This window comes from Diceros bicornis, chromosome 27, assembly GCF_020826845.1.
Source record: "Diceros bicornis minor isolate mBicDic1 chromosome 27, mDicBic1.mat.cur, whole genome shotgun sequence".
In the NCBI taxonomy this organism is placed as follows: Eukaryota; Metazoa; Chordata; class Mammalia; order Perissodactyla; family Rhinocerotidae; genus Diceros; species Diceros bicornis.
The window spans coordinates 5,687,886-5,713,297 of record NC_080766.1 but is presented as its reverse complement, the minus strand read 5'-3'; the positions used below and the strand labels follow the sequence as shown (position 1 = coordinate 5,713,297).

Below are 25,412 nucleotides of genomic sequence, written 5' to 3'. Positions count from 1 at the left end.
CTGGAAGAGGGTGGCATGATATATTTAAAGTGCTAAAAGGAAAAAAACCTACAGCCAAGGATACTCTACCTGGCAAGGTTATCGTTCAGATTGGAAGGAGAGAGAAAGAGTTTCCCAGACAAGCACAAATTAAAGGAGTTTATTACTGAGAAACCAGTCCTACAATAAATGCTTAAGGGACTCATTTAAGGGGGAAAGAGAAGACCACAAATAGGAAAAGATTACCTATTTCCATGATAAGAGAGTAACAGATACAAACACACAAAAAAGAAGTTAGATGTGATATCAAAAATATAAAATGTGGGAGGAGGGGAGTAAAAGAGTAGAGCTTTTAGAAACAAGTCAAACTAAAGAGACCATCAACTTAATATAGATTACTATATATGTAGGTTATTGTATATGAAGTTCATGGTAATCACCAGAAACCTATAATAAATACACAAAAAACTAAGAGAAAGGAACCCAAACATAATACTAAAGAAAGCCATCAAACCACAGGGGAAGAGAGCAAGAGAAGAAGAAAGGAACAGAGAAGAACTATTAAACCACCCAGAAAAAAGTAAAAAAATGGGAGTAAGTACATACTTATCAATAGCTACTCTAAATGTCAATGGACTAAATGCTCCAATCAAAAGGCATAGGGTGGCTGATTGGATAAAAAAACAAGACCTATATATATGCTGCATACAAGAGACACACTTCAGACCTAAAGACACTCACAAACTGAAAGTGAAGGGATGGAAAAAGATACTCCATGCAAATGACAATGAAAAGAAAGCAGGGGTAGCAATACTTATATCAGATGAAATAGACTTTAAAACAAAAACCGTAACAAGAGACAAAGAAGGGCACTACATCATGATCAAGGGAACAATCCAACAAGAGGATATAACACTTGTAAATATCTATGCACCCAACATAGGAGCACCTAAATATATAAAGCAATTATTAACAGACATAAAAGGAGAAATAGACAGTAACACAATAATAGTAGGGGACTTTAACACTCCACTTACACCAACGGATAGATCATTCAAACAGAAAATCAATACAGTAATGTTGCGGGATACAAAATCAGCAAACAAAAATCAGTTGCATTTCTATATACTAACAACAAAGTAGCAGAAGGAGAAATTAAGAATACAATCCCATTTACAATTGCAACAAAAAGAATAAAATACCTAGAAATGAACTTAACCATGGAGGCGAAAGATCTGTACACTTAAAACTACAAAACATTGTTGAAAGAAATTGAAGACACAAAGAAAGGGAAAGACATTCAGCGCTCCTGGATTGGAAGAATTAACGTAGTTAAAATGTCCAGGGCCGGCCCCGTGCCTTAGTGGTTAAGTGCACGTGCTCTGCTACTGGCTGCCCGGGTTCGGATCCCGGGCGCAGACCGATGCACTGCTTGTCAGGCCATGCTGAGGCTGCATCCTACATACAGCAACTAGAAGGATGTGCAACTATGACATACAACTATCTACTGGGGCTTTGGGGAATTAAAAAAAAGGAGGAGGATTGGCAATAGATGTTAGCCCAGAGCTGGTCTTCCTCAGCAAAAAGAGGAGGATTAGCATGGATGTTAGCTCAGGGCTGATCTTCCTCACACACACAAAAAAAAATGTCCATACTTCCTAAAGCAATCTATAGATTCAATTCAATCCCTATCAAAGTTCCAACAACATTTTTCACAGAAATAGAACAAAGAATCCTAAAATCTATATGGAACAACAAAAGACCCTGTATAGCCAAAGGAATCCTGAGAAAAAAACTACAATACTGGAGGTATCATACTCCCTGATTTCAGAATATACTACAAGTCTATAGTAACCAAAACAGCATGGTACTGGCACAAAAACAGACACACAGATCAATGGAAGAGAATTGAGAGCCCAGAAATAAGCCCACACATCTATGGACAGCTGTTTTTTGACAAAGGAGCCAAGAACATACAGTGGAGAAAGGAAAGTCTCTTCAATAAATGGTGTTGGGAAAACTGGACAGCCACATGCAAAAAAATGAAAGTAGACCATTATCTTATACCACAGACAAAAATTAACTCAAAATGGATTAAAGACTTGAATGTAAGTCCTGAAACCATGAAACATCTAGAAGAAAATATAGGCAGTACACTCTTCAACATTGGTCTTGGCAACATATTTTCAAGTACCATGTCTGAGTGGGCAAGGGAAACAATAGAAAAAATAAATGGGACTACATCAAACTAAAAAGCTTCTGCACAGCAAAGGAAACCATCAACAAAACGAAAAGACAACCTAACAATTGGGAGAAGATATTTGTAAACCATATATCTGATAAGGGGTTAATCTCCAAAATATATAAAGAACTCATACAACTCAACAACAAAAACACTAACAACCCAATTAAAAAATGGGCAAAAGACTTGAATAGACATTTCTCCAAAGAAGATATACAGATGGCCAACAGGCACATGAAAAGATGTTCAACATCATTAACTATCAGGGAAATGCAAATCAAAACTTCAATGAGATATCACCTCACTCCTGTCAGAATGGCTATAATTAACATGACAGGAAACAACAAGTTGGAGAGGATGTGGAGAGACGGGAACTCTCATACACTGCTGGTGGGAGTGCAAACTGGTGCAGCCTCTATGGAAAACAGTATGGAGATTCCTCAAAAAATTAAGAACAGAACTACCATACAATCCATCTATTCCACTGCTGGGTGTTTATCCAAAGAACATGAAGACACGCACGTGTAAAGATACATGCACCCCTGTGTTCGCTGCAGCATTATTCACAATAGCCAAGACTTGGAAGCAACCTAGGTGCCCATCAAGGGACAAATGGACAAAGAAGATGTGGTATATATACACAATGGAATACTACTCAGCCATAAGAAACGATGAAATCCAGCCATTTGTGACAACATGGATGGACATTGAGGGTATTATGCTAAGCAAAATAAGTCAGAAGGAGAAGGTCAAATACCATATGATCTCACTCATAAGTAGAAGATAAAAACAACAAACATATAGAGACAGCGATTGGATTGGTGGTTACCAGATGGGAGGAGGGGAGGGAGGAGGGTGAAAGGGATGATTAGGCATCTGTGTGTGGGGATGGATTGTAATTAGTCTTTGAGTGGTGAACATGATGTAATCTATGCAGAAATAGAACTATAATGATGTACACCTGAAATTTATACGATGTTATAAACCAATGTTAGAGCAATAAAAAAAAAGAAAAAGGAAAAGAAAAGAAATAATTTGTTTCATTCTTTTTATTTTTAGGGAGAGGCTATGAAGAGAGAGAGAGATTATTGGACTGTGAGACTTTCACTGACTTCTCACAAGAGCAGGAGCGTGAGGAGTGGGAGAGGTGATAAAAACCAGTCATTCAGTCTATCATAATATGGTGAGCATTCTCAGATTTAAATGATAAAGAAAAATAAATTGAGAATTAGGAATAAAATGAAAAAACAGTGTGGTAAATCAGGAACTAAGAGCAGAAGTGACACTGAGGGGATGAAAGTCAGTATGGGTACTGAAAGGCCACCGCCATTGATTAATTGGTTCACTAACGGCCAGTAGTGTTTAAAGGTGGAAGGAAGGACAGGCCCAAGAACCTGCTGGAAGAAGAGAGGGTAGAAACTTAGAATGTTGCTTAGGGAACATTTGAGTGAGTGAACGTGAATTAAGGATAAAGTGAATTAAAAGAAATGCTTCTAGAAAATGAAAAATAGACATAAAATACTATATTAGAAAGAAAACCTGCAGAATTTTAGATTTAACAAAGAATCTTAGTAATAGTCATCATCATTTGGAAAATCCAGTTTTTCTTTTTTATTGTTTGAAAGGATGATAATTGTCCTTGATGGAATGACAAATTGGTTTTAGCTCTTCTCTCTCCATGTTTCAGACTATTTGAAGTAATAGCCAAAGTAAGGTATTATTTTAATCACAGCCACTGCTGGTGTTGCTCAGGCTGCTTACTTCCCAGCGTGAGGGGACCACTCATAGTTTACCCATGCAATGCACGACCTGCACAACCCACACACAGGCCTCTGATGCTGAGGGCAAATAAGAAATTGAACTGCATAATAAATGGTGATGTGGGAAAAGCATTGGATTAGGAGTCATAAGATCCTCGTTCGGGTCACATATCTCCCAGCTCCTAGCTGGATGACGTTATTCCAATCAATTAACCTCTGAATCCCAGAGTACTTATTAGCAAAATGATGATAATAGTACCTTCCAAGCCTTATACAGTTGCCTGAGTTAATCAAAGAATGTTTTATAAAATTTCAAGTTTTATAGAAATGGACATTATTATTTAGAAGAGTATGGTTGTATTTGACCATAATATAATTGCCTTGCCACACATGTGGATTTTAATATTTTTGAGACAGAATGTATACTATATCATGTAAGCTACAAAGCTAACAGTATCTGTTTAATAAATGAACTAATTTTTGTTAAATGGATTGCCAAAATATTACTGTCTGTGAAAAAATTTTTTTAATTGAGGTAACATTGTTTTATAACATTATATAAATTTCAGGTGTACATCATTATATTTCCATTTCTGTGTAGATTACATCATGTTCACTATCCAAAGACTAATTGCCATCTGTCACCGTACACGTATGTCCTTTTTACTTTATGTTAATTTGTAATTCTATTTATTACATTTAGAAATCCCAGTGGTCCCAATTCTCCCTAGTATTCCTTTCAAAGCGTTTTTATTTCCCCAGTGCATTGGTTCTCGCTTATGATAGAGAATATCCGCAGTTGATAGACTGTAGTGGGTTGCCAGTTTGAGTTAGAGAGAAGTAATGTGGAGAGCAGAGGTGCTCTGATTGAAGACCCTCCTGCTGGTGCGCAAGTCTACTCTGCGGCTCATCCTCCTCGTCAGGACCTCTAGATGTCGGGATGCTCCAGGAGCCTCTCTTCAGCCATCTTCCCTTCTCTATCCACATTCGGGTTGTCTCAACTGTTCCCATAGCTTAAAAAAAGTACATGTGCAGAAGTTCTCCAGATTTTTAGCTCCACCTGAATTCCCGTGACCCCTAGACTTATACATCAGCTGGCTCTGCCACATCTTCCTTTGCGTGTCTGATCTACATCTCAAAATAAACATTTCCCAAATCAACTTCTCCGTATTCTGTCTACACTTGTTCCTCCCCACATCTCCCCTATTTTTCTTATAATACCACTAAATTCCTAGTTGCTTAGGCCAAAAATATGGGTGTCCTTCTAGACCCCTCTTTTTCCCTCTCACACCCATCCAAGCCATCAGCAGGTTCTACTGGTTCTGCTCTAACATATATCCCTTATCAAGCCTGTAAAATGCTGCATGATTGGATCCTGGCCACTATTTCAGGCTAATCTATGTAAAACAGGCCTTTTTCCTTATCACTCTTCATAGCACAAAGCCACCCTGGAAATTATATTTATGCTTATCTGTGTATCTATTTATTGTCTCTCTCCCCTGTTAGGGAAGAACTTTTCCATTTTTATTCTCAGGACCATACCTAGAATGCTGCCTGGCACATTGTGGACACTCAGTAATACTCATGAATGATTGAGTTCATAGCCATAGTATGAATCCCTCAGCAGAAACAGGTTTGGGATTGCTGGGAGTCAGATTGACAGCTGCACATGACCATAAGTGTGCAAGGTGTGCTTTTGTAAACATATTCTTTGCTTATGAAATACATTCTTTGCATTTCTTTTGAATACAGAGAGCCAAAAATGTCATATTGGTTCAATGAAATAATTCTATGTGTTTTCAACTCAAGATAATTCTATAAGAATGAAAGCTCTCAAAAAACAAGGCAAGGGAAAGTCGTTTTATTTTGTTTGAACTATCCATCTCTCCAACCATCTTGCCCTATCTCCTGAATTTCTATACTTAGGAACATATTTTTTCTTTCCTCTCATAGTTAAAAATGATGTTCAGACTTGATGATAGTGATCATAAGAAGCATTACTATGCCAAATCATTTCAAATTGTGCAGTAGCCAAAGCACATAAAAATATGTCGTGGTAATAAATCTGTTTTCCTTCTCTTCATGTCTTATTTGCCCTAACAACTTTTCAGACACTAGCCATAATAAATTAACTTTCCAGTGTGATTTGCGTATCTCTCACAAGAAAAACAGTGTCTTAAAGTTCTAATTGATATATTTAAATGATCCTAAATAATAATCCTCAGAGTTGTCTTGACGTGACTGATAATGAATTTTATAGTCCACTATAGTGTTAATTTGCCAGGGCCTGCAGTAAATTAATTAACAGGAAATGTATGAAATATGCTGTTGTAAAATCTCTGGTTTCTCTCTCCTGAATTTATTTGAATAATTACTAATGTATGTCTCATTGTTTTCAGGCCAAATTCAATCCCCTAATCATGGAGCTTGTACCTCTGCCCGTATTCTATATGTTGTTGATGGTATCTTCTTTTATCCAGTCTCCCAAGCCCGAAGAGTCATTCCTGAATGCCCGTCTCCCCTTCATTTCATATATCAAATGGGTCCCCGTATCCTCTCAGTTCTGCATCCAGAACATCTCCGGCATCTATTCCCTTTTCTCCAGCACTGTGACCTCCTTGAGAGATGAACCCATCCTAGCCTCACAAAGGTGTATTGGCTGCCTTCTGACTGCACTACCCCTTCCCCATAAAACCAGAGAGGGGCAGCTCAGAATCATGTCCCAAAGACTTCTCCTTGAAAGGCGGTAGAATTTGGGAATGGTTGGTCATCTTGTTACTAAACACTCAACCACAGAGATGCTACTTGAGGTAGGAGAGTCTACAAAAAGAGTGTAAGTTGTGATACCAGACAGGGAGGGTTTCAGATCCTGTCTCTGCCTTTACCAGTATCATCCTGGGCAAGTTCACCTCTCTGAAACTTAATTCAACCATATTTGACTTTGAGGTAATAACTCACACCTTATAGGGTTGTTGTGAAAACTAAATAAGATCATGTGTACTAAAAGGTATTTCCTGACATGTGTTGGATGCTCACCAGACATTAGTTCTCTTCTTGAATTCTCCTACCCCTTATAGTCACCATCATATGTTACCCAGAACACACCTGGAGAAACCCCACAAGCTTTCTTAGCCCTCTTGGACTGATCTCATTCTCTCTCTCTCTTTTTTTTTTTTTTTTTTTTGGTGAGGAAGATTATCACTGAGCTAACAGCCATGGTCATCTTCCTCTACTTTATATGTGGGACGCCTGCCATAGCATGGCTTGATAAGTGGTGCATACGTCCATGCCTGGGATCTGAACCTGAGAACCCTGGGTCACCAAAGTGGAGCACGAATGTAACTACTATGCCACTGGGCCAATCCCTGGACTGATCTCTTTTGGGTAGCAAGGATTTTCTTATTTCTCAACCAGGATAAGGGAACCTGAACGAGACTCTGTTCTGTCTCAGGGAACCTGTTTATTTCCATGCTTTTGCAAATCCTCATTGCAGAATAGCTGGAAACTATCTCTTTTCATGCTGTTTTCTTGCTTTAATATATATCAATAACTCCCCCCTAGGTTACAAACAAAAATACAGATTTCTTAGCCTTCTCTTTTCTTCCCTTGTGTATTTTTACAAACTCAGCTCTGACACTCCTTCTTTTTAGCTGCTTGGCTTCCTCATCCAGTTCATGGTGTTTCACGCCTCTGTGCCCTACATGGCTAGTCTCTCCAATTAGATTGCCTTTCTCTGCTTGTATGTTCAATAAACGCCTAATATTCTCTGATAAATTTCTCTGTAAAGCTTTGTCAACCTTCGCCTCATCTCAAGACTTCAGTTTTTCCCAGCTTAGCATTTCCGCTGCACTTTGACACGTCTCTTGTCATATTGGTACTGTGTACTGTTCATCTTACCACTATCATGTAAATTCCTTGAATGGATGACGGTACCACAGCACCTAGAATGTGTTTGAAGGTCCATAAATAATTAATGGATAATGAGAGGTATTATTATCTTTATTTCTATTGCCCTTACCTACTTAAAAAGTTTTCTTTTCCTAGATTTTTTTGGTCAAAATATGCTACAATTGTGTATTCTATGTCATAAACTAATATAATTTTTATGCAAACACTATTTTCATATAATTCTGAACACCAAGATTTAAAAACCTACATGAATACTCTGGGTGTGTGTGCTTCTCTCATTTGCATGAAAATAACATTCTGCAATTGAAATTTCAAAGTTGAGAAATTTCAAAGCCCTGTTAAAAAAAAAAAAAAAACTAAGAAAAATTAATCATGTTTTAGCCCGTTTATTAAATAAATAAATTGGAAAGTAATGAAGCCTAATTTCAACAATCTTCAAAATAAACACTCACCTTTACCTTCAAAGTTCTTTCATATTGCAAGTTGGTGTCAAAAAATACATCACTACGGTAAGAGAAACTTCTTACTTGGGAAAGGATGAGGAGATACAGGAAAAGCTGGCTTCCAGTTGTTATACCATCTTCAGCCTCAGTACAACCCGGCCAAAAGGGCCCACAAGTGCCCGGGATCTGTATCCTTCTCCTAACATAACTTAGTGAGCTTCTGTGGTCCCCTGCACAGGCTCTCCATCACCGAGGTCAAGGTCAGAGAGAGGCGAGCATTTAAACGTCTAGCCACTAAGTCTACTCTATGTAGATCTGGACCAGAAGGTGTGAAGATGTCTGTAATGCCATCTGGGAATGGGGAGGGTAACTGCACTGTCCCTTCCCTTATGTGTGATGTGTTTTATATTATTTATGTTACTTTAAGATCCTTTTATAAATCCTGTCCATTCCTTCAGAAATCTGGTAGGTTATCATATATCTCTACATTCTTTAGTTTGTGCATGAGAATTTTCGAAAACCTACTTTGTAAAATAACTGACAAAGTGGGGAACTTGTACTTTCTGACATAACATGAGCTGGGAGTGTCATTCAAGTTCAATTAGTTAAGCATTAAAAATATTAGTCTCATGCCTAGGGAAAGATAAGAATGTTTTCAGGCTCTTTTCATTACTTTAAAAGAAGTTTTATAACAAATTCAGTTTAAGTATAAATACAACTCTTAATTATCTGTAACAATGGGAAATGGAAAATTCACATCTACAGATAATCTGAAATTTTACTTTAAAGAGTATATTAAACCTTTGTTCCCAATGAGCGTCTTAACATTGCTTTGAGCTGAGAATTAATTTGTGTGGATTCTTTCTCCTTTTTTTGACACCTCAACGTGGAGGAGGGGCTGATCAGCAGTAAACTAGACACTAGGTAGAGAATAGCAGAAAAAGCAAAATCAGAGACCAAAGGACTTGAATCAACCACAAAATTCATATCTACCCCTTGAAAATGGTAAATTAAATAATTCTTCATTTTGGTTTTATTATAAAAATAGACATTCTAAGAACTAAATACAAAACATTTTGAGCATGTAGTTTTTCTAGAAAGGATCATCTCTTGTCCTGTGAAAATATTAATACTTTAATTCAACTGTCTGGATCAAGCAGTGCAGATAGCTATTCCAAACTTCATCAAATCCATTCTTTTCCAAGCAACAACAACAACAAAAAACACTTTCTCTTTTTCCCTTCTGGATTTTTCAAGTGCTGTCATCAACAGAAAACCATTTACAGAGGGGATACTATTTCAAAGGTGGAAAAGTAATGCTTTTTATTGGTGTCAAGTCAGCACGCAACAACATAACAAGTAGTCAGTAAGCTCTGTCCTGACGCTCTCTGTGGTTCTGCCTCTCCCTTTGAAAAGACTCGCCACGCAACCAGACGGTACAATACGGCAGACCCAGCAGCAACCGCAGACGGCTTCCTTTACAGCCTCGCCAACACCTCCTTCTGCCGATTGCAAAAACAAAGTTCATTTTTGTCTCCAAATTCTGATATTTTGGCTGGGTGATTTCATGAGAATTATCCACTAATTTCTAAAAGGATATTCATTTTCATTTATTATCATTTGAGGATAAGTAACAGTCTATATGTATGTAATACGCAGAATCTGAAATCCAGCACAGAAATTGTCAAATGAAGCATAAGTGATATGTTAGATGTGCCTAAAGAAATTGTCATCTTTCTTAATAAGTGAAAATCCAAATCCTCCACAGTGTGGCATTCATGAGACGGCACGCACACGGCCACCCTCACAATCCCTCTCCTGTGTTGTCCCGATTCCTGAGGGATCTCTGGATTCCATCTGCCCTTCCACTGGCGTGAGTGGACTGAGAAGTGCTGCATCTGGGTTTGCACACCTGCCTTCTAGTGACCGAGCGCGTAACTGCTTCAGAGAAACCAACCACTCGTGCAAGACACACCATTATTCTCATGGAGATAATATATAGGTCCTCCTTTGGAAAGAGAATCATTTATTTAAATTGTTTGTAAAAATGGGGCCCGCCCGGTGGCGCAAGCGGTTAAGTGCATGTGCTCCGCTGCGGCAGCCCGGGGTTCACAGATTCGGATCCCCGGCGCGCACCGATGCACCGCTTGGCAAGCCATGCTGTGGCGGCGTCCTATATAAAGTGGAGGAAGATGGGCATGGTTGTTAGCCCAGGGCCAGTCGTCCTCAGCAAAAAAAAGAGGAGGACTGGCATGGATGTTAGCTCGGGGCTGATCTTCCTCACAAAAATAAATAAATTAATTAATTAATTAAATAAATTGCTTGTAAAAATAATGATGGAGATTTTGCTATTTAATCAAAGGTGTGCATAATTTGTAAATACTTTGTAAATTACTGATATCCTCAGTTAAAACCAATAATTAATATTTGCAATAAAAGTGTAAATGAAATGAACTCAATGAAATGACTAACCACTATTCCTTGTTTAAAATTTTTAACTCAAAAATAGTCTTTAGTATGACATATACAGTTGTATTCCCCTAATTCAAGCAAACTTAACCTTTACTCTTATTTACAAAATAAATTGAGTCCTAATATTTGATTTGGAAATGAATTTTTTATTTTGAAAATAATTTGGCAGAGCATTAAAAAAAACAAATTCTTCCTAGGCATTTAAATGTTTAGTGTAGACACAAGTTTTCTGCAGTATATTTGTGACTAGAGAACAATCCTAGAGGATCTGTGAGCCCTTTGAAATTATGTATAAAACTGTACATGTCTTTGTATGTACCATTTTGGGAGAAAAGTTAAAACAGCTTTCCTCAGAACCAGGGCAGTAAGTAAAATCCATTCATGGTGTAAATTCCTCTATGCCTGTGTGTTTTTCAATAATGAAAAATACCAATGTGTATGTACTTACTGAAGTGTATGAAGAATATTGATGAGACCATCAGCATATGCACATAGACATATTTTCAGAAAAACAGGAATATTTTTGGTCATAACATAAATGATAAGTATTATAACGATACAATTTTATTATTCATTAGCTCATTTTATTATGATTTTGTTTATCATCATAAAGATATTAATTTCTCATGATTTGTCTTGTTCACTTTATGGAAAAAATCCTTTATTGAAAAAATAAATATCTTGAAATTAATGGCAGCAAAATAGATTTGAGAAGATCTGTTTAATGTGTATTTAGTGACATCTCACTGACTGTTGGTTACTTTAAAATACAGAAAAATATTTCGGATGTTTAAAAAATGAATGTGCAGAACTGGAAAGCTCCCACCGAGAGCGCTGACATTAATTGCCACCTATACCTTGATTTAGGGGACTCTGATGGACTTGCTCTAGATAAGTTAGGTTGTGTAAAGAAGTTCCTGGGTAAAAATTGATATCACTTAACAAAAATGCTTTGCCGTGGGTGGTTCTTCTAATCAATGCTTATGGCACGTGTATTGATATTTGAAGTAGAAATGAGTTTTCGATAAATATTACATATAAATAACTATTAGATACCGTTCCATGAAAGAAGGAACTATGTCCTATTCAGTGCAGTATCTTTAGAGTCTGACATTCAATCAACAGTTGATGAATAAAAAATCAATCACTCAAACAATATATGCTGTAAATCCATAGTTATCCTTCTGGTTCCTGCGAGTGGTAAGAGCAGTGCATGACCTCGGTATAGCCTAAATAACTCTCTATATCTTCTTATACATGGGAGAGGAATTTGCCAATACAATGGACAAGCATTATGATACAGTAAAGTGATAAACTGAGGTGAACAACACATTTTGGGCTACAAACTACATAACAGTGATAAAAATATTAGTAACTAACTTTTATAGCTTCCTTGTATGTTGAAAGGTATTAAGAAAAGTTAAGACGTGTAAACAAGGCAAAGGGGCATGCTTTTAATATCTAACAGGCCCACTCCAAATTATTTAATAATCTAGAGAATGTGCTTTGTTAAATTCACTGTTGGCTGTTGATGAAAAGTCCAGACTTAATCAAATTACATGTTAACTTGTAAATTTTTCTAACACAGATAGAAATAATTTCTATCCATGAGAAAAATAAACTCAATTGTTATCTCATAGGATGTTAATCAGTTTTGAATTTTACCTAGAAATCTTTACTAATAGTGTTTCAAAATGCCTATAAATACCCAAATCCTCAAAATGCTCTGAATCAGCCTTGTCATCTGATTGGTTTATTTATTAATTAATGAGTTTAATAAAATCTTTGACATGTGTTTATTTTATATTTGTATGAGTCATTTACTTTTATTAATGTTTTGCAAATTATACTTAATGGATTATTGTGATCTTCACAACCACGTGAATAGGTACTAAAATCCTCCCCATGCACCGTTGTTATTGCTAATGGTATGATAGGTACCATTGTCATCCCTACAAAGAAACTGAGAATTAGGGAGGTGAAGTGGCTTGTCCAAGGTCACACAGGTGGGAAGGCTGGCAAGCTCTCAATGCCAAGGGCCTGTGCTCCTAACCTTACACTGTGACACTGACACCAGCTCAAGACGAGGTTGACGTGAGGGAAGCCATGTTGTAGAAAAGAAAAACTCTATTTTAACCTTGAGTGACCTCTGACAAACTAACCCAGCTGGACACGCACCCTCCAGGAGATCTAACTGCTCTGTAGATTTGACGACCCCTTCTTGTGCACGTACCTCCCAGCTGCGATAAGACGATAACTTTGTTTTTTTGAGTTCCTTAGGAATGTGATGACTCCCAAACAGAGAATCTATGCTAATAGCCATCATCAATGAAGACTGAAAGATCTGGTATGGCACTCCCAGTCTGTAACACCAGAAGGTCAACATTCCTAACGCCCTCCCCAATAACCCAATGGCCTATATAACTGCTGTAAGATTTCATGCCCCCTTAAGACGGTTCTTTTAGACATGAGTCAGCCATCTTCCCTCTTGCTAGCAAGCTGTAATAAAAAAGTCCTTTTTCTCCTAGCACCTTGCCTCTTGACTATTGGCATGTCTTGAGGTGAGCAGAAAGCCCCACGTTGGGGGGTAACAACACTGCATGGAGGCTAGAAGAAAACACACACTGAATAAACTGAAGCTAGAAGCCATGTCTTGCACGAGTCTTAAAAACACTGTTAAAGGCAAAGTGAATTTATAAAAGTGCTTCCTTCATGAAATTAATGTGATAGCAGAAACTATTAATAATATATAATGTCTATGTATAGTATGTATAATATATACGTAAATCTGCATACACACACACACAGAAATACTCTTTCTTGTAAGAAATGATCATCCTACTGCATATTCTGCAATTGAATTCATAATCAAGGCAAAAACCTTTGTCTCTTTCAGAAATCAAGCTGCACCATCATCATATTGCCCCAGAGTGTCACATGGGACATGCTAGCAAAATAATGGTGTTTGAAAGTTATATTTGAGATATTTGAAACTTTTGTCAAGAGTCCCAGAACAAAAAGTCCTCTGGGTAGTGGATGAATAGAGAAAATAATTGTGAGGTTTTATTTTATTTGTTTTTGTCTTCAAACTGGTGTAACAGGGTTTAAGTATCTTGAAATCACCATTTTCTTACCTGAAGTTTCTTCTTTAGGATGTGAGTGTCTGAATCAACAGCACCTTTTCTTCAGCCGTCAAGGAAAGGCCAAATATGAGAGGTTTTTGCATCTTGTTTAGACTTTTAAGCTGCAAAGGGTAACACTCAGCTTGTCTTTGTCTGCACTGTTCTTTATTCTGGCCCTGAACTGCCGAGAGTGTTGCCCTCGTTTCCACTGGTGGACTCTGCTTCCTTTGAGAGTTGTCTTTAAACACAGGCAGATAGAGCCAATGGGCTTCTGCCTCCCTTAGGGTGTCTGGAATGCTCTCAAACTAGAACTAGGGAAAAATAAAAGCCTTAACTGTTTTCCTCTTAAAGCCATTTCCCAAGTGTTGCCCTTGAGCATGCTGTATCAAAATAACCTAATCTACTTGTTTAAAAAAAAAATGCGAATTTCTTGGCCTCATTCCTGACCTACTGGATCAGAACCTCTCAGCCGGATCAGGGAAACGGTATTTCAACAAGCAACCAGATGACCCCCACACCCTCTAAATCACTTGAAAGAAATCCTCTTTATATATTCATACACCTTGGACTTGAACACATTCTTAGCTTTTGACTCTGAAAAAAGCATCACTTGTATTTTAAATAAGTAGCTTAGGAATTGGCTTACATGTGAAATTCTGATTAACTTTAAAGGAAAATTATTTTGTTTTACCTTCAAAAAATATGTAGATTGGCTGCTTACCTCAGGAGGATATTTTGTTTTACATTTGGCAAAAAACTACTTAGTAGGATGAGTATCCTAACTGTTGCAAATTAGCTGATAATCACATTCCTAATTTATTTCAATGGTTGTATTTCTGGGACAGAGATGATACATTTGAATGTAAAACTGAAATTGGAATTCCTCTAATCAGTAAACTACATGTGATATGTGATTGAATTTCTACATTAGAATAGTAAGATGTCGTGTGTGTGTGTATGTGTGTGTGTGTATGTATACACCATAACAAATAGTGTTATGCCAGTGTTGTTTTACAGGTTTTCCTTTTATATTTGTAGAGAACCAACGTTCAATAATTCTTGAATTTCTGGAGAAAATTGCTAGACAGTAATAGTTACTAACATCTGTATAGATCTTTAGCCTTTACAAAGTAATTTTGATTTTCATATTGAACCCTCTTATTAGCTATTACTGTTGCTTTTGATGACAGTAATAGTAACTGATACACACTGTAATCATCCTCCTCCTCATTCCTCCGATTGCACCTCTCCCTACACTACTGTATCACTTGATGCACACTACAATGTGCATTTATTCTGTTGGGTAATAATCATTTAAGTGTGCCCCCTCCATGAGAATCTGGGTTCCTTGAAAAATGAAAACATGTCTTTGATCCCTAATGCCAAGTACAGTGATAAGCACATATCATTGAACAGTGACGAATGAAAGAATGAATGGATGAGAAAACAATGGCTTAGACCAGGGATCTGCAAACTATGACCTGCAGGCCAAATCCATCCTGCCATCTGTTTTTTGCTTTTTTCTTTGTATTGAAGTACAGTTGACACACAACATTGCGCTACTTTCAGGTGTACAACATAGTGATATGACATTTATTTACTTTACAAAATGATCACCCTGATAAGAGTAATAACCATCTGTTATCATACAGAGTTATTACAATATTATTGACTGTATTCCCTATGCTGTACATTATATCCTCATGACATTTATTTTATGACTGGAAGTTTGTACCTCTTATCCCCTTCATCTGTTTCACCTTCCCTCCACCCCCTCCCTCTGGCGACCACCAGTTTGTTCTCTGTATCTATGAGCCTGTTTCTGTTTTGTTTTGTTTGCTCATTTGTTTTGTTTTTGTTTAGACTCCACATATAAGTGAAATCATACAATATTCTTCTTTCTCCGTCTGAATTATTTCACTTAGCAAGATACCCTCTAGATCCATCCATGTTGGTGCAAATGGGAAGATTTCATTCTTTTTTATGGCTGACTAGTATTCCATTACATTATATATACCACATCTTCTTTATCCTTCCATCTACAGATGGACACTTGGGTTGCTTCCATGTCTTGGCTATTGTAAATAGCGCTGCAATGAACATAGGGGTGCATATATATTTTTGAATTAGTGTTTTCATTTTCTTTAGATAAATACTCAGAAGTGGTATTGCTGAATCCACTTCTACGGTTCTGTGGAACTACCACTAGTATGGTGGTTCTATTTTTAATTTTTTGAGGAAACTCCATAGTGTTTTTCATACTGGTTGCACCAGTTTACCTTCCCACCAACGAATTATGAGGGATCCCTTTTCTCCGCATCCTCACCAACACTTGCTATTTGTTGCTTTTTTTGATAACAGCCATTCTGACAGGTGTGAGATGATATCTCATTGTGGTTTTTATTTGCATTTCCATGATGATTAGTGATGTTGAGCACCTTTTCAGGAAGATAAAGACTACAGCAATTATAACAAACAAACACATAGACATAGAGACTAGATTGGTTGTTACCAGAAGGGAAGGGGGCAGGGGGAGAATGAAAGGGGTAAAGGTGCACATGTGCACGGTGATGGATGGTAATTAGTCTTTGGGTGGTGAACATGATGTAGTCTACACAGAAAATGAAATGTAATGATGTACACCTGAAATTTACATAATGTTATCAACCAATGTTACCCCAATAACAAAAAAATACATAGTGCATTTTCTCCATTGTGTCTGAGACTGAGAATATAAACTTTTCTTACTTTCCCCTTCCTTCTTTCCTTCCTTCCTTCCTTCCTTCTTTCATTTCTCTTTCTTTCTTTCCTGACTTCCTGCCTTCCCACCTTCTCTCCTTCTTTCCTTAGGTCACATTGTTTTATAGCATTATATAAATTTCTGGTGTACATCATTATATTTCAGCTTCTGTATAGATTGCATCGTGTTCACCACCAAAAGTCTAGTTTTCTTCTGTCACCATACACATGTGCCCCTTTACCCCTTTCACCTTCCCTCGCCCCCTTCTGCTCTGGTAACCACCAATCTAATCTCTGCATCTATGTGTTTGCTGTTGTTGCTTTTATCTTCTATTTATGAATGAGATCATACAGTATTCGACATTCTCCATCTGACATTTCACTTAGCGTAATACCCTCAAGGTCCATCCATGTTGTCGCAAATGGCAAGATTTTGTCTTTTTTTATTGCTGAGTAGTATTCTATCGTATATGTAGACATATCACATCTTTTTAATCCATTCATCCGTTGATGGGCACTTAGGTTGCCTCCAAGCCTTGGCTATCGTGAATAATGCTGCAATGAACATGGTGGTGCATAGAGCTCTTTGAATTAGTGTTTCTGTGATCTTTGGATAAATACCCAGAAGTGGAATAGCTGGATCATCCGATATTTCTATTTTAAATTTTTTGGGAATCTCCATACTGTTTTCCACAGTGGCTGCACCAATATACATTCTCACTAGCAGTGTACGAGGGTTCCTTTTTCTCCACATCCTTTCCAATACTTGTTATTTCCTGTCTTTTTAATAACAGATGTTTTGATGCGTGTGAGGTAATACCACATTGTAGTTTTGATTTGCATTTCCCCGATAATCAGTGATGTTGAACATCTTTTCATGTGCCTGTTGGCCATCTGCATATTTTCTTTGGAAAAATGTCTGTTCAGATCCTCTCCCCATTTTCTGATCGAGTTGTTCATTTTTTTGTTGTTGAGTTGTATATGTATTTTGGATATTAACCGCTTACCAGATATACGGTTTGCAAAAGTCTCCTTTCAATTGTTAGGTTATCTTTTTGTTTTGTTGATGGTTTCTTTTGCTGTGCAGAAGCTTTTTAGTCTGATGTAGTCCCATTTGTTTATTTTTTCTTTGGTTTCCCTTGCCCACGATATTCAAAAAGATATTGCTAAGACCAATGTCAAAGAGTGTACTGCCCATATTTTCTCTGGAAGTTTTATGGTTTCAGGTCTTACATTCAAGTCTTTAATACATTTTGAGTTAACTTTTGTGTATGGTGTAAGATAATAGTCTACTTTCATTTTTTTGTATGTGGCTGTCCAGTTTTCCCAACACTATTTTTTGAAAAGACTTTCCTTTCTCCATTGTATATTCTTGGCTCCTTTGTTGAAAATTAGCTGTCCATAGATGTGTGGGTTTATTTCTGGGCTCTCGATTCTGTTCCATTGATCTGTGTGTCCGTTTTCCTGCCAGCACCATGCTGTTTTGATTACTATAGCTTTGTAATATATTTTGAAATCAGGGAGTGTTATGCCTCCAGCTTTGTTCTTCTTCCTCAGGATTGCTTTTGCTATTCAGGGTCTTTTGTTGTTACTTTGGTTTTCATAATACATTATTTGGCTTGGCTAGCATTGTCAGAGGGCAATGCTTACTTGTGTTATTTATACTAATTTTGAGAAATGAAAAATTCATGAGGCTAAAAGAGGGACATAGAAGATAAAAGTATTCTGTCATAGAAAATTTAACATCAGCACTTACTTCCTGCAGCACATTAAGTATACATATTCCATGTTTTGTTTTTCACAGCAAAATCTTGTCACCATTTTGCAACAAAAAGGGAAATAGTTCCCTTGTAAAGGGTTGACAGTGTTTCTCAGGAAGGGAAAACATACACAGTAAACAAATGTTTTGCCTCAGAAATAACTGCTAAATCAGGCCTTCAAATACCCAAACATCTATTTTAAAATACAATTTGAATTTCTCTGAGTTATTAATAAGCAACATTTCTTATAAGAATAATTTCAGTGGGCAAATAATTATAACTCATAAGAATGAATTAAAAATATGATATTTATGTAAATCAAAAGCATTAAAAACCACATAAAATGAAATAGGCCTCAAGAAACAAAGGCAGCGGTCAGCTACCATATCTCCACAGTTATATCAGCCAGTCCAGCACGTGGTAGGTACTGATGTCACATTTTTTAATGAAAAAATGAGTTCATCTTCCATATCGAATTAATTTTTTCTAGTAGAAACTAGAATGTTAGGGAACTTAATCATATTGCAATAATATTTTACCTTGGTCTTACAGTTAACGTTCTCAGACACGACTTAACGATTTAGCTTTATGACATGCCAGTTTATTCCTACCCATTCTTCCCGTGCCTGTAGGAAAAACAACAACATAAGCTGAAACTTATATAGGCCAAGTGACTGGCCCAAGCCCTCAAGCCATCTAATGTTTCTGGGCCTCGTTTGCTACGCCATAAAAAAGAGGCTAGGGCTAGAAGACCTCGGATGAATCCCGTGCTCTACCATTCCGCCGTTCTAGGACTACACAGTGAAGCCACCTAAAACGGATTTGCATTCGTCCCTGTTGGAGCTCCTATCACACTGAATTGTAATCTGGGCTCTTTCACTTATTTTATTTTTAGCCCATCTTGTTTCCTGGTTAGAGTTTAAAGCAGCTTATTTGGTCTAAATTCTCCTTGAGACGGTGAGCACCCGGAAGGTAAGGACCATGTCTGCTAGGTGGGTGCCTGCAGCGCTCGACCCCTCAGCTGGTGCGTGAGAGGTGTTAGTCAGCAGCAGGGTGTGTTGGCCACTCTCTTAAATTCTTTATGCTTGGTTTTATGTTTTTTAGTTTAGTTATTTTGTTTTGTTGCCTTAAGTATAGGAAATGCCATTAGAAAATTCCCTTTTGCTAGGTATTTTAGGGCAGATTTCAACACTGCCATGTGCAGAGTAACAGTGAAAGTATGATAAATGCAGCTCCTGATATGTTGAAGTCTCTGGATTAGTCATTGGTAATTACTAATTCTAGAAACCCAGGCGCCCCATTTAGGATAATATGAGGCATGGGTAATATTCACAGATGATAATAACGTAATATAATATAAAATATAGTGATAACACAATGGAAGTTATAAGTACTGACACAATCATGTTGTTTTAATGCTAATATAGAAAACACAATCTGACACATATTTAATGATGCATATAATCATTTTTTCTTGAATGATAGATACAAGTGTAAGCAGTTCATATAAATGACTATAATTAGAATAATTTTTTTCCTCTTTTAAAGAAATTTTTCCAGGGTATAAAATCAGTATCAATATTGACCTTTTTTTCTTATATTATTAAATATTTGATTATCATGCATACTTCTACACGTTGCCTCTCATTTAGAGAGCAGAATCTTGGATCTTACTTCAAATTAAATGAGGTCCCTTTGTCTCTGGGAGTTCCATTCTGCCTTGCTTACACCCATCCAACTATGCATCTAGTTATACCTTCATCTGTTTTTTCATCCATCTATTCGTTCATGCAACCAGGCACCCATCATCCGTCTACTGATCTGTCCATCCACACACTTACTCTTCAACTAATTATCAAGCACTTAATCTGTGCCAGGCTTATGGTGTTGGAGAGACATAAATTTCATCCATTATAACATACTGAGATAAGTATAATGAACAAGTTGTATAAAATTATATGCATCACAAAGTTGGTTGGGGATAGATAGGGAAAATGTCCAATAAGAGGTATGAATAACAGTTTCAGGGTGGTGTGGGAAAATAGAATGGAAGAGAAGAAGTGACACGTGCAGGGGTGTGAACGAACACGAAGCATGGGTGAAGCAAATTTGTTCCGTCTATGCGAGTCCATATGTGTGTGTTTGGGGGAGGCAGGAAAGAGGGAAGTAATAGGAATTGAGGCTGAAAAGATTGGTGCCACAGATCACAAAGGGTTGTCTATGCCGTACTGGGTACTATTGAGTTAAGGTAAAATCTTTGTAAGACAGAGATGAGCTAATAAGCTCAAAAAACTATTTTCATGGGATCGCGGTATCTTTTAAGAAATTAAAAATGGCTTTTTGTTTTTACTTTAAAACAAAACTGAATAGGCCCTCTTGTCTGATAATGTTGAACTGATTATGTGGTCTGCTAACTGAAGTTATTTAAAATGGGGGAATTATGAAAAATGATCCACACATAGTTCACATACTAAGCTGAGGGATTTAACTAATAAAAATAATCAACCCGAGTATTGGGGTAAAAAGATTGGTTCACAATGGTTACATCTCTAGGGGAGGATTACAGGGAACTTTTGCATTCTTATAGATCCCTATAGTATTCATATTTCTATATCAACAACATTATATTGATTTAATAGTAGAAAAAGTTAAATTATTCTCGATTTGAGGAAAAGCTTGAGGAAAAATATTAATTACCACAATGGGGTATTTGAAAAGCTGAAACTTCAGCTTAATTAAATTTCAGAGAATTTGTTAAATGTTCCTTATTTGATGAAACCTTTGTAGCCTTCATCAATTTCAGCAGCGTTGCAATCACGAGTCCTTTGTGTAATGGAGCTATGCACTTAACAAATTTAATTAAAATTCACCTTAGAGAGCATTCAGTATTATTTGCTGTAGAAATAAGCATTTGGAAATCTAAAGGCACGACACGAATCCTTCGCTTAATTAAAATGATCATAGTAAACATCCACCGATATGATGAACCAGCACAAACTAATTTAGACAAAACTCTTGTTAATTTCATGAGAAAGTCAAAATTACTTTCAAGATCCCTTTCAGACGAACACACTATTTCTACAACAGAATATTCTAAAATAAATGTGTAACAGACAGTGGAGAACAGATCAGATTTTAAAATTACAATTTTGATGCCAAGAATATATTTTATGTCGTCTACAGAGTCCAAAAATTTAAGTTAGGTAAACCTACTTTTAAATTTAAGTCACTTAGTGTTCTTTCAGCTAATTAATTTAAATAAAGACACAGAATGTTCTATCTTGGGCAATATAATATAGTAATGTCTAGCACAGTGCCTGGTACACATTAGGCAATCAGACAAAATGGTAGATGCACTGTAAGCCCCATCCCTGCAGTCTGGTTAGGGTCTGGGTCCCTTCCGACGCTTCAGGTGAATGCCCAGGAGCTGCTGTGACCAGTGGCGTAGGCATTGAACAGATAAGGCCCCTTTTAGCTAAAGGCTCTGAGGTGAAGTAGACTGACAGATAAATAGTCAGAGAGGTCATAGCTGAGCAGCTCTGGGAGAAAGCAGCATCCGGAGACCAGTAGGCCATCTGCTGTTCTCTAGCAATGTCATTGTCCCAAAGTGGAGGAAACCAATGATTCACAACAGTCTCTTTCCCATTTTATTTTTTAAAGTATTTATAAGTTAGCAATATAGGTGACATTTAAAGCACTCTTCTGGTAAATACATCTTTTGGAAGGGCTTCAATTCATTACTACTACAAATTACTTACTCATCACACTACCTGCTGGTGTTTTCTCCCTCCATCTCTCCTTTTTAGTGCCAATGCTATTAACCCATCTCTTACCTGGACCAAATTTTATGAACTGTAAGAAAGACGCAAAAATTCATCAAAGTCTTAACTTCATTTTAATGAATTTTTTAAAATGATGAATGCTCACTAAATGAAAAGCTTTTTGTCTACAAGTATGATATATTCCTCCACTTAGGCAAATAACAGGCAATTTAAAGATGATAGTTAATTGAAGACTATGAGAAGTAAGAATCACTTAGCTGAACTTAGCTCCCTTCCTCCTGTAAACTGAACTTGCTATTAATTTGGTAAAATCCAAAGAGGTATTTTGTATTCTTGGGAAATCAGTCCCAACAAACAAAATTTTTGAAGGGAAAGGGTGGGAAATAACATTGATGGAGTACTTATTCTCTGCTGATATTTCATATATATTATCTCATTTAATTTTCACAAGACTCTCACAGGATAGGTATTTTTAACTTTCTGTTCTCTATAGAGAAGTCAGTGTTATCCAACTAGTACAAGCAAACCCACATCAGTGGGACATCAAGGCTGTGCCCTTTTCACCATGGCTGCTTCTGAGTAGACAATCTTTAAAATAGGTTTTGAATTTGGAAACTGTTTAACTCCCTTTAATCCTTTAGGACTAATGCCTAATTCACCACTTTAGATCTACAGTAGTGGTAATAGTATTAGTGCCATTCACTGGGCCTCAGTCATGAGACAGACACTATGCTACTGGTGCTATACACACTATTCTACTCTATCCTTTCAAAAACCATTAGAGGTGGTTAGTAATAAACATCTGTGTAGCCCTTCTAATGTGCTAGTGACTGTCTTCAGCACTTGACGTATATTAACTCACTTCATCGAATGCGGTGGTGATTATTTTATCCCCATTTTACAGTTGAGGAAACTGAGGCACAAGGAGATTAAGTATCTTGGTAAAGGTCACCCAGCTGGCAAATGCAGAGACGAGATTCACATCCAGGTAGTCTGGCTCCAGAGTCTTTGCTCTTTACTTTTTTTCTTTTGAAGAGCAAACAACTCAGAAACGTTCAACAACTTAAGGAAGATGATTCAGGGATAAGTGGCCAAGGAAGGCCTATAAGATAACGTGTGCAGACAAAGGACCAATCTCAAGGAACTACACTGCAACATTGTAACAAAATTAATGACACAGCTCATAATCATTTTGGATGAATATATTCCTTGTCTTTTCAGAGGAAGAGTGCAAAGCATAACTTTCTGTGGTGACTCAGGATGAGTCTCAAGAAAGGGCGCTGGTTACTGTCATGCATTGCAGAGCAGTGGTGCCCTAAAGGGCCATTGGCATGGGTCAGATTTTTGTACTCATGTACAAATCTGTACCAACAGGCTAAAAAGTCCGACCACTGTACTTAAAAACTTCCTTCTTGTGGTCAGATGTTTTAGCTTGCTGCTGTCGACACTGCATCTGAATCCAGCAGTCTTCTAATCTGGTATTGGAGTGAAGTGTCAAAAAGATGAGTCAATTGGGTGGTGTTTCTCAGATAAGAATCTGCGAAACTCTGGAGTCTAAGGATGTATTAGGATTCTATGAGGATTTTTTTTTCTTCAAAGGAATTAATGAATTGCTCAAATTTATGCATTGTGAATTAAGGACATTACTGTATCTGGAATCTTTTTTGGGAAATGACGAAGAATGTGAACAGACACATGCATGTACTAGAATTAATGCTTAGGTTTGGTACCAACAATTTTGACTGTTCAGAGATTGTATTATTTCTTTTAATTATGCTTGATAGGTTGGGGGTTACAAATACGTGACTTCCAGGTAAAAAACTTTACTAACGCCCATGTATACATCACCCACTCCGCAGGTGCACGGTTCTTGGACTAGAAATAACAGAGCATCTGGATCAAAACCTTTTATATTTTTGGCTAATTGTCTCTTACCAATTAAGAAAATGTATCAACTGTATTACAAATACTTTTAATCTACACTGTAGAACATTCTTCGATATTTATAATCAATCATATTTAACTTAATATGGTCAAGAATTTCCAAGTTCAGCAATGCTCCTGGATGTTTGGCTTTGCCTACCAAGTACTAATGATGTTTTTTAGATAAATTTAGTTAACCTACTCAGTTTATTCTTGCTCATTTAATGACTCATACTGAAGATTTTAAGTTACACAAAAGAGATTTAGATAAATTTATTCAAATATGCAATTCCAAGACTGAAAATGTTTTTAATGTTTAGCCCTATGCCATAAAACCTTCTTATTATTGACATTGATCAACTGAAAATTAGATTATTATTTAGGCAATGTAACTTTAGTCCCAAGTTTATAATGATTTAGAAAATAGCCAGGCTGCAAAAGGTATTCATAAGCCATTAATGGTGGAAGCAAGATGTCAATAAAACTATGTATCTATATATCCAAGTAAAAACTAAACTACTTCAAAAAATTTTACAGCTCTTTTATCAGAATTCTATTTCCTTATAAATAGTTAATAGGCCAATAATCAATGATTAATTAAAGTAAATCAGGATGGATCAAGTCCTTGGCAGAATTATTGGTTACTATACCATGTGATTACACATATATTATACACGAGTGTGTGCACACACACGTGCTCACAGTCAGTACTTTGGATAGTCTCCAAAACAGTGTTTTCAAACTTGCAGGCGTGTGCGAACCACCTGAAGGTCTTGTTACGCTGTGCACTTGGATTCGGTGGAGCCTGAGAGTCTCCATGTTTAAGAAGCTCCAAGTGGTGCTGCTGCTGCTGGCGCCTGAACTGCACTTTGGGTAACAAGGTTTTAAACGCTGTGTTGTTTTAATGCAAACTTTATTCATCAAAATTACATTTCAATCAAGTGTGTATATTATAGAAATTTAATAATTTATAGTGAAATCACCATAACATATTTACACAAAAACCTGCTATTTTTCATTGAAGTAGGCTTGGAAATTAAGGGTGAGAGAGGATAATAACTTTTCCAAAGCGATAAATAGCAAGTTATTGCTTGTTCTAGCAATCATTTAATTTCAAAAAACAAAAACCCACTTAAGCCTAAAAGAGTAAGCATAAAAGAGAATGAATTGGAACAATAAAAGAAATATGTTGGGGAGATCAAGGAAAATCGCGTGGCATTCAGGAAAGAAATGCCAGTCAGAATATATAGGAGAACCAGCACCTGAAGAGAGCCACAGGAC

General features: G+C 36.9%; 1 long non-coding RNA gene across 2 annotated transcripts in view; it reads left to right on the top strand.

Moving 5' to 3' along the window:
- The window catches only part of LOC131423105 (uncharacterized), a 55,693-nt gene that overhangs the window by 27,579 nt on the left and 2,702 nt on the right, over positions 1-25,412 (top strand). The window contains exons 5-6 of one of the 2 annotated variants that reach the window (XR_009224232.1): positions 3,281-3,404; positions 7,176-8,100. The exons of the other annotated variant lie outside the window; for it this stretch is intronic. This is a non-coding gene — a long non-coding RNA (uncharacterized LOC131423105). Of the gene's footprint in view, positions 1-3,280; positions 3,405-7,175; positions 8,101-25,412 lie in introns of those variants that run through there. 2 annotated transcript variants of the gene reach the window in all.